General features: G+C 45.0%; 1 protein-coding gene across 5 annotated transcripts in view; it reads right to left on the minus strand.

Moving 5' to 3' along the window:
• The window catches only part of MYO9A (myosin IXA), a 169,347-nt gene that overhangs the window by 125,674 nt on the left and 31,369 nt on the right, over positions 1-12,304 (minus strand). The window lies entirely within an intron of this gene.

A 12,304-nucleotide genomic window follows, 5' to 3' on the forward strand; every position in this document is an offset into this window, starting at 1 on the left:
TTGCTGTAGGATAACAGACGCAGATATTCCTGCATCCTTGATCCTCGAGGAAGCACGGCCAGTCCCACTGAACCAAGGCTGTTCCCATCCCCCCTGGGCCTCACTGCTCTGCTGAGAGGATGCACCAAAATTCAGAGTAAGCCCAGCTCATGTTCTTTATCACTGCAGGAAGAATGTGTCACTCAGCCCTCGCTCAGCCAGAACTGCCTTGTCCATCAGACAATGCACCAACTCACCCATCCAAGGGAGCGTCCACTCTGTCCACAACCCGATAAATCCAATTATTAACCCCAGCAGAAACCCAGGCTAACACCAACATGTTGGGGGTTTTTTTTAAAAGCATGTTTTCTCTCAGCTTCATCGAAATTATTTGGCTTTCCTGGAGCAGATGAAAACCAGATGTTGGAGAGAGGGAAGGGCCGCACGAGCCAGGAAGAAAAACCCGGGACATCACCAGGCAGGTCGCACCCATTCATTACCCACGTAATTCCCTTCTGCAGGACGTTATTTAGGCTGCATCTCTGTTATTACAAATATTCCAACTGGGATGTAATTCCAGAAGGCTCCGTTGTGTCCCCCACAGCCCAGGGCAGCACGCGAGGCCGAAGGCGCCGGCACCGTTTCCTTGTGCTGTGTAAGCACTTTGGGAAGCTCCGCTCCCATCTCCCGGCGTTAATGCCAAGATTACGCTCTGTAATCCCCCCCGGAGCAGCCCAAGCCCAGGATTAATCCAGGCTTAACAGCTCTTGGATGACCACTTGTTAGGCTGAGAACATGCAAGAAGCAAAGGACTTTGTGCCCACGGACATGAGGCAGTTTGGGAAATGCCACTGCAGAAAGGAAGGTGGATCCTCGTCCGCACAAGCGGAGCAGCGGGACTTGGGTTATCCATCATTTTAAGCAGCCACACGATGCAAAAATGGGGAGTAAAAGTAAATTCTGGGTGAATTTAGAGCGGACTGGCCATTTGCATGGGCAGTTGGAATGGTAGGTGAGCCATCAAGGGAACTCTTACACAGATTTCACAGGTCACAAAGGACTCGGAAGGTCTGTGCTCTCCCCACAATTTTTTTCCCATTATTTCCCCATTTAATGCTAATCCAACACTTGTCCAATAGAATATTTAGATTTAAAGCAAACATCCAGTGGCAGTCAAGAGGATGCAGGAGCAGCTCCTTCCATGCTTCCATTAGCAGGAAAAAAAGGAAGGAAAAGGGGGGAAACGAGCCTTGTGCTGTATTTGCTCCACAAATATCCCTGCCCAGCAACACATCCCCTGCCAGCACCGCTGGGAATTCCAGATCATCCTCATCCCAGCGCTGAGCAAATGCTGTTCCAAGGGATTCACCGGAATTCCTTTAAAACTGAATGAATCAATTAAATAAATATAACTGTCACCTCCCAGTGACGTGCCCAAAGACTGGAGCAGCATCTCCAGTTATCTGACATAACATACAGCTAACACACCTCGCCCTTCATTAACACATGCACTAATTAACATATTGCACAAATTCCCAGGGCTAAATACTCCCCCAAATAACTGAGGTGTCCATCCCAGCTGTGCTTTTCCAGAGCACAAAGGGTTTATGTGGGTTAGAGCTTGACAGTGAAGGTACAATAAAGCTTTTTACTTGATTAATTATTTGGGGGATTCTACATGACACCAGCAATGCAGATTTTTTGGTATTATTATTATTGCTACGATTGCTATTATAATATATATTATTAATTTATATATAATTTTGAACTTCTATAACACCAGCAATGCAGATTTTTCTGTATGTATATGAATACAGATGTATTACTAATACATAAATTATTATAGCACACATTAATATATATTAATTTGGATTTTTATGTGCCACCAGCAATGCAGATTTTTCTGGGTGTATATAATATTATATTACTATTACACTACATATATTAATTTAGCAAATATCATTATATATCTGCTATTTTGGACTTCTATATGACACCTGCAATACACACTTGTTTGGGCATGAGTATATAATTACATTAATATTGCATTACATATATTATTACAGGAGATATTATTATTTTATGTATGACTTTGGACTTTCATGTGACACTTGCAATGCAGATTAGTGTGTGTATATATATAAATTTACATTACAAATATATTATTACATTACATATATTTGGACTTTTATGTGACACCTGCAATGTAGATTTGTGTGTGTATTCATAGGATTAATAACATATTACATACATTATTATTATTATTAGAGTAGATATTAACATTCATTATTATTATAGGAGACATTATTTTTATTATTACGTATTTATTATTTTTTACTTTTATGCCACACCTGCAATGCAGATTTGTGCATTCATAGAATTAATATTATATTACATATATTATTAGAGCAGATATTGACATCATCATCATTATTATTATCATTATTATTGGAGACATTATACACATTTATTATTTTGGACTTTTATCTGGCACCTGGCAATGCAGATTTGTGTGTGTATGCAAAGAATTACCATCATCATCGTCGTCATCATCATTATTACAATATATTAATATTACAGAGTAGTTATTATCATTGTTTATTATGATTATTTAAAACTTTTATATGACACTTGCAATGCATATTTGTGTGTGTGTTATTGCTGTTATTATTGGATATATTATTAATATTGTTGTTATGTTGATATTGTTGTTATTGTTATTATTGTTATTGTTATTATTATTGTTATTATTATTATATAATTTAGGACTTGGTTCTGCTCCCTGCAATGCCCATTTCTGTGTGTTCTTTTGTATGATATGTCCCCAAACTCACCAAACTCCGCCCCAGGTTTTCCTCCAGCTGCTCTTTGGAGGACTTAAGCTGAATTCCTCATCATTCTCCCTGGAATATGCATCCTGGTGCCACTCCCGGTGCCACTCCCGGTGCCCTCCCAGTGCCCACAGAGAGCAGAGGAAAGCAGAGGGGCTTTTCCAGGCTGACTGTCCACATCCATCCCCTCCCGGTTACCAGCTCCAGCAGTGAGATGGCACAGAGGGAACCGATGGATCGGGAATGCGACAGCCCAGAGAGCGAGCGCCGGAACACCAACCAAGCCCGTGGCTGGGCCTGGCACCGCGCCGGGATTGGATCACCGCGAATCCCGGCCTGAGGAAAGCTCGGCGTGAATTCCCTGACTAAGGTAAAAAAGCCTGGTTCAAATTTATGGACTGCTGGCAAAGTTACCTCTGCCCCAGAGGCCTCCAAATACCAGGAACACTCTGGCCCAGGAAGGCCGAGTTCAGCCCAATAACTCACACACATTCCTCGAGCATCGCCGGCCCCCGGGACACAAACTCCAACACTTCCAACTCCACGCTCTGCAGAGCCTTAAACTAAACCACAAAAGAGTATTCCCAACGTTTGCAAAGTTCCCTTCGGATGAAGAAGTGGATACAAGCCTTGTAGAGATGGTTGTTTTAAGGAGACAACCCCAAATCTCTGGTTCAGCACAGCTCACTCCACAAAAAAACTATGGAATTTTCTACTCTTAAGGACAATCCCCTTAATCAAAGGATAATTCAACTTCCCAGGGATATCTGCAAGATAGAAGAAGAAAACCCTCAGTCAAACTTCCCACAGGAGAGGCTCAGCCCCACCCCTCACAGCTCCCAGCCTGCATTAGAATATCTGGAACTCCCAGAAATCGGTAATTCCTCAAAAAAAGATTTCATGTTATTAAATCTGCTTTGTCTCTTTTTCATTTGTTTCTCCCTGTATTTCTTTCTTGTTTATTCTCCAAGCACGTCAGATGCTTCGCTGAAGTCTGGAGAGATTAGATCTGCTCTGCTTTGGAATATTCGGGATACAGCTCCCACCCGACCCACCACACCAAACCTTTGCTCCCCAAACCTGTCATTTCTCCCCAAAAATTCCAATTTCCTCAACGACACAGCAAATTAAAGCATAAACATTTTGCCTTTCTCTTGGATGTGAGCATTTCATCCACATGCTTTCATTCTCCTTTGCTCTCCCTCCTCGGCCAAGATTTTTCTCCCGATTAAAAACCTGTAAGTAAATCTGCCTGTTTAGGGACAATCGGTAAATCTTTGCTCTCTACCACAAAGTCAGGGCACAGGAATCCCATTCCTTTGTTCTTCTTTCCTCCTACCAAACAAGGATTAGTGCAGAGCTGGACAATGCTGGCAAAAAAATTTAGATTTTTTTTTTTAATTGCATTACGGCCAGAAATTGCTGAACTTTCCCTTTTTAGATATATATTTTTTTTAACTATAAATAATGGTTTCCATAAGAGCCAATGATCCTGATTTGTCTTGTGCTGTGCTAAATGCGTAATTATTTTGAATCTCACTCAATATTGTCCCATCTTTCCCCTATTCTGGCTTTCCTTCCAGGCACGTTGACCCCACAAACCTCCATCCAGCTGGAGATGACTTTGATTTAGGAGATGCCTGCAAGTGGTGGGGCTGGTAGGGAAGCCTCCCCCTGCCCAATGTCCTGGCAGGGATGGGATGAGGTGGATCCTTCCTCCAGCACAGCCATCCCTGTGGGCAAAGCAGCAGGACCTCGCTCCCCAGGGCTCTTCTCTCCAACACAAGTGGTGCTTCCCGGGAGCGAACAGCGACGGGGGGACACCAATCACCCCGGGACAGAACGCTTTGGTCGCTCACTCTGATGCAAAACGGACATCATTTGGGTTTTATGCTTTTTACCTCTCAAAATAAGTGCTCTGCAAAACGTCCCCACTGCCCTGAACTCTTCAGGTTCTACCTGTCCTTTCATCTCCCCTCTGCCCGTGAGAGCCCAGATCCCCAATCCCTGTGACAAAGCCACAGGTTCGACTGTCTGGCAGGACGTTTATCCTCACCCATCTTAATTAAGCGCAGAGAGCGAGTCCCGGTCTGGCGGTGCCGTTAGGGCGGATCCTTTCGGCAAACACGGCAAACAATGATTTTATTTGCCAACTTGTGCAACTGTGGGCTTTGGGGAGGATGAGCTTTGACTTAACCTCTATAGGATATTTAACCTTGGAGGGTGAACCAGTAGGGGCAGCTCTGCCTCCCCACGTTGCCTCCCTTCTCTCCGCTGATTCCTGTCGAATTTGGCAAAGCTGCTGGGTCAAAGCAGGAGGTTAAACTCGTCTGGATCTGGTAATCACTGGGACCACAAAGAAAACGCTGTAGCAGAGGTGGGAAATAAGATGCACACATTGCACCACTGCAGGGCTTGGTTATCACAGAATTACAGAAAAGACCTGGAAAAGACCTCTGGGATCATCAAGTCCAACCTATGATCCAACACCACCATGTGCTGGAGCAGGGAGGGGGGACCAGATGATCCACTGTGGTCTCTTCCATAATTAACCACATTTTCTCTGTCTCTCCACTGTATAAAATAAGTGACAACAACAATTTTTCTGTTATAAATAGCAATTTCTGTGCTATAAATAAGGAGGGGGCACCTCTCCCGCTCGGAGACACAGAGGGCAGAGTCAGAAAATTTCTTTTGCTGCCTTGGGAAACAATTTGTTCTAATTCTGGAGCTCAATAAGCCACTGATACCTTGTCATGCAGCAGGAGAGGGATTTGCTCCTGGGGCAGAGTAGTTCAGGGGACAGCACTCAGGGTTTGTGCCTGGAAAATCCACAGGCACAGCAGGAACCATTAAAAAGCCCAAATTTGCCAACTGCCCCCCCTCAGAGCTGGGTGTAGTCCCAGTCCAACAAAGGCTCCTTGTTCTCAGGCCCTTCTGTTCCCCACCAAGGGTGACCAGGCTGCAGCACAGCACCCACCTGGCACCCCCCCAGCACCCAACCCACCGTGTCAAATCCGACACAGGCTCCCCAGCCACGAGAAAAGTCAAAAGGGTCTCAGTAAATGATCCTGGAAACCGAAAAAAATCTGTATTTTGACTGGGGGAAGGGAAGGGGGGGGGGGAGAAGAAACAAAATCCCTGCTACGGCATTAACTTCTCATTCCGTGACTAGAAAAACACGGTGCTGTATTAACATTAGGGATAAAAAGTCCTTGTCTGGGTTATTAAGTCCTCACAGAAGCCTCACTGCACAGTAACAGCACAATCTCTGAGCAAAAACATTATTTATCAGTGCTACATTATCATTACAGTATTTGATAAACATACTGAGACATATATTTGAGAGGGAAAAAATAAGGATTCAGAAAATCGTCCCTTCCTTCATGGTTGATTCAATGTGCAGCCTGATATTCAAGTTTTACCTAAAAAGCTGACTACGAACCCAAATAAAAGATCCACTGGGGCAACAGGACATTGAAAGATATTTTAAAAATGTTTTTAAAGAAAGTAAATTGTTCTCTAATACCACAGAATGCTGAGTATCATCTGGGTTTGCATGAACACTTGGTCCCTGTGGGTCATAGTCGGGATTACACTGTATAGATACATAAATATTTATAGAGCCTGGATAGCCAGAGATCCTGATATTTAGGGGGCCATAAAGTCTGGATATCTTGTAAGGTGAGTGCTCCACCCAGCAAGGGCAGGGTTTATTTAGCATTCCCCTCCTGGAAACAAAATAGATGCTAATTCTTAAGGGTGGAGAAAAAGCAGCTTCGTAAAAACCTGCTTTAATAACAAATCCATCTCAGGGAAGAAAAAACAGTTTGTGTCATTGAAGAGCAACACTCTGGACTTTGGAGTACAGAAATATTTGCTGAAGAGAGCAAATAACGAAAAATAATATTAAACTCAGCCACTGATACAGCCCATCTGGCTGTGGCAGGGAGAGTCTGAAGGGAAAATATTGAATAATTCAGCGTCAGAGAAAGGGATGAACAAGTCGCTGTTTGATACAGAGCCTGAAAGTGTCAAATCTCCCCAGCTGAAGAATAACAGCATTTTGCAGGCGCTGGGGAAAAGCAGTTGGTGCCTGAGCCTTGCTGTGGGAGCCCTTTGTGTCACTGCCTGCACGAATTCTTCCCACATTAGGCATCAGCTGGATAATCTCCCTCTCAAACCTCTCCAGCCACTGGGGAGGGAAGAACGCAACGGGATAAACTCCTGGCTGCTGCACCAACACCTACCCCAATCTCGAAGAGGAGAGCAAGGAGAACAGCAGGTGTTAGAGGTTAAAAATAATCAAAAGGAGTCACGAGCAGAAGAATAAATCTTCCCTCTCCTCTTCATACAAATCCATTTTTTTGGATATTAAACCTCCAAAGCCACAGGATACAACCTAATGACTTAAAGAATCGGTGTATTGGAGACTGAACACTGTGACTGAGTCACAGAACCTATTTCTTTTGTAAAGGCCATTTTAATGGAATTTGGTTATCTCCCACTAATACTGTTCTAAGTGGGGGGTAAAAATGTGAATTGACTGATATTTCTATCTCCCATTAATACTGTTTCAAGCAGGAACAGGATTAAAAGGGAATATACTCAAAGTTTACAGCCCATTAATGCTGTTCCAGGTAAAAATATGAATAAGAGCCACTTGCAAATGTCTTTTCTCACAGGCAACGGCACCATAACTCCTATATGACGAGAGTATCCCCTTCTCCTGGCTCCACGGGAGTTAAGAGGGTGGAATCTGCCAGTGGAGCTGGTCCCATCTGGGATAACCAGGCGTAGGAGAAGCTGCAGAGGATGCTGCACACTAAGCTTTGGCATCTCTGTGTTGTCCAGTGCCACCAGAATACACTGGATGTCCAGGACACGCCTGATCCTTCCAGTTAATTGATTTTTTTAACTCCTCTCAATGGCTCTTTGTCTGGCTCTGGAAACATTCAGCAGCATCCACTGCAATCCCGGCAGCGCGGGGCCGTTCCCATCCCACCTCTCAGGGGCCGGAGCTCCAGCTGCTGCTGCCAGAGCTGGATTCAGCTGGAAGGGGCTGGGCACGACCACAATGTCCTAGAGAATAACATTCAGTCCCTTTGATGTGCTGCCTACGTTCTCCTCTAACAAGAGAATCGGGATTAAAGAAATAAGAACAAACAAGGGCTTTTATTCCTCCACCCTTCCAGGTTGCAGCCCCGACTTCCCCGCGCGAGTTGAACGCGCGGATTGCGCAACACCACTCCAGAAATCCAAAAGCAATTCCAGCTGCTGCTCCCAAGGTTCCCGTGCAAACCCCCACCCACTGGGAATGCAAAGAGCGGTGCCGTCTCTGAAAAAACCCGGCTGCAGTTTTTCCAAAGCAATTCAAGAAATCAATTCCCTTTTTTTTTCCCCGCAGAGATGCTGCAGACGCACGTCAGCAGCGAAGGGCAGGGGCAGCTCCCTCGGCCTGTCGGCTGTTTGGCTGTTTTATTTTATTTTTAGAGCAACTGAGAGATGTGAGTGGGATGTTTGCAGAGGTAAATAACCAGCTGCTCAGGGAACACGCTCGGCGTGTGGAGCTGCCGTGGCTGCACCCCCGGGACAAACGAGACGCTGGGAAAGGGACGGATGATAAAACAATCTGGATAAAACAATGCTTTACATCAAGGCTCATCCCATACCTGCCCAGTGACCTTTGGGCACACCTCAGCCAGGGAGGAATTTCCTACTTCTGCATTTTTGCTGAGAATTGAAAGAAAAAAAAATTACCAAGATGTAATAAATGAAGTTGCTTTCCGAGCTCCCCAGGAAAGCTGAAGTGTGGCCCAGGAGGATGGAGGAGGATGCTCAAGAGCTGCACTGGTGCAGAGGGACACACCCACATCTCACTCCTAAGGGTTATAGTCTAGGCAAACAGCTGGGATTCCAATAAAAAGTTCATCTGGATGTTTCTAGCTAATCTAATTAAAGAGAAAAAAAGGTCTTCAAACACTGTCCTAAGTCCACATCAGCGAATTCCCTACTTAGAGAGCAAAACATCCCTGTGGCTAAATCATAGTTCTTCAGGAGAGCACTGCTTGAATCATGGAATCCTTTGGATTGAAAGGATTCAAAGGTCCTCTTGTTTAACCACCCCACCATGGGCAGGGACACCTTCCCCTAGACCAGGTTGTTCAACCTCTCCAACCTAATCCAGGGATGGGCATCCTCATCTCTTCCAGTGTGAAGAAATTTTCCCCAACATCCAACCTAAACCTCCCCTGACACAACTCAAGGTCATTTCCTCTCCTCCTGTCCTTGTTCCCTGGGAGCAGAGCCTGACCCCCACCTGGCTCCATGCTCCTGTCAGGGAGTTGGAGAGAGCAAGAAGGTCCCCCCTGAGCCTCCTTTTCTCCAGGCTGAGCCCCCCCAGCTCCCTCAGCTGCTCCTGGTGCTCCAGACCCTTCCCCAGCTCCATTCCCTTCTCTGGACACACTCCAGCCCCTCATGGGCTTTGTAAGAAAATGGGGAAAAGTAGAAAAAATATCACCTATTTTTAAACCAATTTGAACCTTGTTACTGGAAACATAAGTGTGATATTTAAGGAATATAATTTATGACAAATAATACATAAATACATAAATATTTTATAATAACATTTATCACCCAAAAAAGCATATTGCAACCATATCCACCACTCCAACCACGGTGCTCCAATTCAAGGAGCACCACTAGAAAAAAAATTTTCCTATTAAATCCCAGTGTAGGAAAAAGAAAATCCGTAGGATTTACATCAAATGGACTTTAGAAGGACACACTTGGTCTCAGTACACACCTCAAACCACGTGCAACTGTGGATGATGTCACCATGTTTAGATGGCAGTAGCAGCTTGTCTTGACAGCCAGCCCTAAAAGTCTAATTTGGAAAAGGCTCACAGGAATCTCATGGAAAAAAAAGAAATCCCAAACAATAGCCTGAAGCTGTTCAAAAAAGGTAAATTAGGAAAACAGCAAAGCTGCAGAAAAAAATAAATCACTCTCAGTTTTGCTCCGCTTCCGTGTGAGCACGACAGCAACGGCATTCCCAGGAACAGGAGGTTCTTGTCCTACCACAGACACTTTGAAAGCAGGGAAAGAGATTAACAGGGCCAAGGAAGCTCTTAGCTGCCCCATTCCCTAAATCAGGAGTTGCAGCACAAAGATGTCACTGCCTCCTGAAAGACAAACCTGAGCTGAATATAATCTAATCTTTGATATGTGGAGGAAAAACAAAGGGATCGAAGGAGGTGTCTGGAGGAGAGGAGGAGAATGAAGGAAAAGAGGAAAAAAAATTAAAATACACAAGTTTGACCTTTAAGCTTCCAGAGAAAAGAAAAATTTCAACCCCAAATCACAAGGTCAAATCTGCAAATGGTTTGCAGGGTAATGCAACCCAAAGCTCTGCCCTGAAGAGCTCTTCCTTAAGGAATTTTAGGAAGGGAAGGAAAAGCAGAGGTATGCCCACTTTATCTTCCAGCCTGCCTGATTTGTAACTCCTTGGGATGGTGCTGGCAGAGCAGAAGGAATTCTGGATTACCCTCACTTTCTCCAAGAGCCCTGGAAGCAGCAGAAGCCCCAGAGCAGCCATCCAGCTGCCGGAGCGAAGGAATGCAAACTTCTGTTCCAACAGCAAAGAAAAGAGCAGATACGATTCAGATCTTTTTTTTTCTCCTTAAAAACAGCTGTGGATCTTGTGACAGTAAAGCAAAGAGGCTGAGTGGGTGAGTGCACTGAGTGCATCCCTGCCCTCCACCTCATCCCGACACACCAACCCGCCAGGCTGGAGGGGCTTGGAGCAACCTTGTCTGGTGGAAGGGGAACTGAGAAGAGAAACTACAAAGGTGCTGTTTAAAGGAAAAGAAGATGTAAAATTAAGAAGAAATTCTTCCCTGTGAGGGTGGGGAGGCCCTGGCACACGTTGGCCAGAGAAGCTGTGGCTGCCCCATCCCTGGAAGTGTCCAAGGCCAGGTTGGACAGGGCTTGGAGCAACCTGGGCTAGTGGAAGATGTCCCTGCCCATGTCAGGGGGTGGAACTGGATGAGCTTTGAGGTCCCTTCCAATACAAACCACTCTGTAATTCATTCTGTGAACAGTCCCCAGAAGAAGTAAGAGGCCACCTCCAAAGCAGCGTTACCAGTGAACCATTTGTGCTGCCACTCTCAATCCAAGTGGACAACCTATTCCTGAAAAAAGCAGAATCTAAGCAAAAAGACCAATTCTCCAAACTTCCTTCTACCTCCTCTTTCATGGAGATCTCCTTCTTCACCTCTGCAAATCTAACCTAGACAGAGATGCTCCCTCTGACACTGCTAAAGAGAACTATAAAGTGGCCTTGGTCCAACATGATATGTTAATGAGCCCACCAAAAACCAACCAGCATGAAAGCGTTTCAAAGAAATAACAGGACTGGAGGTGGAATAACAGGATTGCAGGTGGAATGCAATAGTTTTCATACTGGTTTTCTTAAATTAATGTGGTCACCTCCCCGGGTCACCGCAGTAACCACCATTAATTGCAGACTGTGGGAGCCTGCTCTGATATTTACTCATCAACTCCAGCAAGAAACAGCTCCACAACCTCTTGGACAACACCAGGAGAAGCACTGTGAGTGTAAGGACACGGAGTCCTCTTGCCTGGGTGCTTTAAAAGAATTAACACACATTTTCCTGCAGACTGTCCCAAATAAAAAGCCTTTTCAATTTCTTTACCTTCAGTTTTAGTGGCTTTGCTGCTTTTCAGGGCAAAGCCAGTCTCGAACACCTTCTACCCTTTCATAACTCCAGAATAACTTAGCTCAGGCCATTCCACTTGATGTGGGAAGAGGAATCAAAACCTGTTGGCTTTGCAAAATGGATCTGTCTGCTTATCCTTAGCTGAGACATCCATGACCACTAGTCCCTCCTCTGATTCCCAGTTTTCTGCTGGCAGTTGATGCTGATCCAAGTCCTCGGGCTCATTAGTGGGATATAATCATAGAGAGCAGACACTTCTGTCTACAACTGCCAAAAAAGCCCTTTCAAAATACAACACAGATGCCCCCAAATCCATGAGTTTCACTCTACTTTAGTCAAAGCCACTTTTAAGAGAAGAGGACACAGCCAACAAACCACCTCCCTGCACCTTCCAAGGCCCACAGCGGGGATGAGGCTGATCCCATGTCAGATGGGCTTTAACCAACAAAACCCAGGCAAAGCTGGCGATTCCAAGGAAAACCATGTCAAAGAGTTACAGGGCAAACTCAAGGCAAGTTAACTAATGAAGATTTGCATTCTTCTTCAGAGTTTCAGATCTGCAAAGCTGAGGGCCCAGTTCTGACGTGCAGGAAAAGTCCTCACAAGGGAACCAGTTGCACCAGCCAAATCAAGCACTAATGATTAGAAAATACAGTTTTGACCATGAAAGTTGCCATTGAGCTGGGGAAGGGATGGAAGGAGCTGAGTGCACAGAAACTCCATAAATACAACACCATCAATACACCGTGCAAT

This window comes from Pipra filicauda, unplaced genomic scaffold (assembly GCF_003945595.2).
Source record: "Pipra filicauda isolate LSUMZ 115617 unplaced genomic scaffold, ASM394559v2 scaffold287_size946512_pilon, whole genome shotgun sequence".
NCBI classification, from domain to species: Eukaryota; Metazoa; Chordata; class Aves; order Passeriformes; family Pipridae; genus Pipra; species Pipra filicauda.